Below are 3,118 nucleotides of genomic sequence, written 5' to 3' on the forward strand. Positions count from 1 at the left end.
TAGCAACTGTTTTCCTGCTGTAATCAGACAGCATCACTGGCGTCCCTCAGACCAGCGGCCACACACACAAAAAGTCATCTATCTAATGCAATACATATTATATTTTGTATTTTACAGGTAAACTAATGAAATGAAACGAAAAAATCTAAAATCCCAAGTCTCCTAAATGGCATTCACGTCTCCCTCACTTGTGTCTTTTCCTTGTGTCTTAATCCCCCCCACCAAGGATGCATGAAGAGACACAAGGAAACCATGTGAGAAAGGAATAAAGGGAAAGGAGGAAATATGATATGAGATGTTTCCTCTGAAGCGTCATGTGAAGCAACGTCCGTTTCGTCTGGCCACTGATCACAGCTGGATCATCTGCAGAAACTTTTAATGGAGTCTGTGTCTGCAGATATATACGCTGTGTTATTGATTATAAAGACACACAGTTATCACCAGCAGAAAAGCTGTGTTTCCTCTCTTTTGAACAAACACCTACACATTAATAACAACCTGCAGTGACTCAGTAGTGTGTACGGCCCCCACCTGCCTGTATGCACGTCTGGGCATGTTCCTGATGAGTCGGCAGATGGTGTCCTTGGGGATCTCCTCCCAGACCTGGATCAGAGCATCATTGAGCTCCTGGACAGTCAGCGTTGGATGCAGCAATACATTAGGTCCCATGGGTGCTCAAGTAGATTTAGGTCAGGGTAACGAGAGGGTCAGTCAATGGCGTTAATGTCTTCATCATCCAGGAACTGCCTACACACTCTGGACACATGAGGCCAGGCATTGTCCTGCACCAGGAGGAACCCAGGGCCCACTGTACCGGGAGGAACCCAGGGCCCTCTGCACCAGGAGGAACCCAGAGCCTTCTGCACCAGGAGGAACCCAGAGCCCACTGCACCAGGAGGAACCCAGGGCTTTCTGCACCAGGAGGAACCCAGGGCCCACTGCACCAGGAGGAACCCAGGGCCCACTGCAACAGGAGGAACCCAGGGCCCACTGCACCAGGAGGAACCCAGGGCCCACTGCACCAGGAGGAACCCAGGGCCCGCTGCACCAGGAGGAACCCAGGGCCCGCTGCACCAGGAGGAACCCAGGGCCCTCTGCACCAGGAGGAACCCAGGGCCCTCTGCACCAGACAGTCGCTCTGAGGATTTCATCCTGGTACCTAACAGCAGTCAGGGCACTGTTGGCTGTGACATGGAGGTCTGTGTGACCCTCCAAGGATCTGCCTCCCCAGACCATCACTGACCCACCACCAAACCGGTCATGCTGGATGATGTCACAGGTAGCAGAACGTTCACCACAGTGTCTCCAGACTCTTTCACATCAGTCACATGTGCTCAGTGTGAACCTGCTCTCATCTGTGAAGACAATGGGGTGCCAGTGGTGGACCTTCCAATTCTGGTGAATGCCAGTCAAGCCGCACGGTGCTAGAGAATGTCGGGCCGTCATGTCACCCTCATGGAGTCTGTTTGGGATATGTTGAGGACCCAGTGGCTTTGACAGACTCTTAACCTGCATGTCACCAGATCTCAGCATTAAAAGTTCAAAGTAAAATGACTGACGACAGCGATTTTTCTCTTAAATTTCCCCGTTCTGTTGATTCCTTCAGTGGTAGAAAACACACAATGGCACATGTGCATCACTATTCCATTTCATTAGTTAATTAAAATGTACATTTTTGAGAGATGTCATATTCATATGCTTGTGACATACAGTATCCAAGCTTTCTCCTGAGTCATTTTTTATACACATTTCTTTGAACATACCAGATACATCAACAAATCTTTGCAAACTCTGGGATCTCCACTACAAGGTAAATGATGTTTCCACGCCGGAGCAGCTGCTGTATATTCAAATACCACCTTGACACGGATGAGAAAACATCTCCCTTCTCTGACAACAAAGAGAAATGTCACATTCTAATTAATATCAGCAGCCGTGCAGTGAACCTCTCTGCTGGCCTAAATAAAGTGAATTACTACAATTATACATCTGAGTGCCCTCACTGATTAAAATGTCATGTTCCATGTTTGACAGCTCACACAGGGCAGCAGGGTTTCACTGGCACTTTGATTAATTACATTCTTCACACACTTGATGTAAAATTAAGGCAGTTCAGACTTCCAAATATTTTCCAATGAACTGGTTTCTCAGTTTCCACTTCAGATCATGAATCATGCCCAAAAAGAGAAAAGAAAAACAAGATGACAGAGGTTATGTGAAGCTAATAAAGATGTCACTGACTTTTAGAGAAGATGCAGCATTTCTATATTTATGTCTGAAAGCTGCTTTGCTGGTCATAAGATCATGAGTAGACTTACGGTCTAAACGCCAAACGCAATGAATATAATTAGATGCAATGAAAAGGGTAATTGGATTTTCACTGAGAATTTAGACACATCATGTCTATAATTTGTTCAACACTTAACAACAAGTGTGATGTATTTATAGAGGCGAACACATTGGAAGGTAAACCGTCACAGTGAGATGCTTCTTATAGCAAGACAAAATGTACACTGGCATTTGTTTATTGACCAAGTTAGCTGCACTGATGTGCTGTTTACTGCTCCTGACCACTCGTAGTGCTTGTGTAAATTTAGTAAAGCACATAAATATTGCTTGTCACTATTGGAAATTACAATTTTAATTCATACTGCCCTCTGTTATGTACACAATACACAGATGCCTTTGAAACACGTAATCTAAACATGACAAAAATATTAGAAATATAACACATTTAGTTAAATTAGTTGGCAATTAGCAGGTTTAAGATCCAGATTAGGTTCATGATTGTGAATTATCTATGTAAATCGACTCAATAGATTACACGTTCTATCTACATGTTGAATGATGATCATAAAAATATCCGTAAGGACAGTCGGATCACAGCCTCTTCGGCCTTGGTGCCTGGGTTCAGCAGGAGCAGCAGGAGCAGCAGGTGGTGGAGCCACGCAGGAGCAGGCGCCAGCTGAAAGAATCATTTGAGACAACACGTGTTTTTTTTGTTGTTGTTTTTTGTGGCTTTTTGATCATTTGAATGAATAAATCTGATTTGAAAAATGTTTAATTTACGTTGTATTAAACAGAGCTTTAGGCTATTAAGATTCAAATAATTTGAAGA

This window comes from Epinephelus moara, chromosome 16 (assembly GCF_006386435.1).
Source record: "Epinephelus moara isolate mb chromosome 16, YSFRI_EMoa_1.0, whole genome shotgun sequence".
Taxonomy (NCBI): domain Eukaryota; kingdom Metazoa; phylum Chordata; class Actinopteri; order Perciformes; family Serranidae; genus Epinephelus; species Epinephelus moara.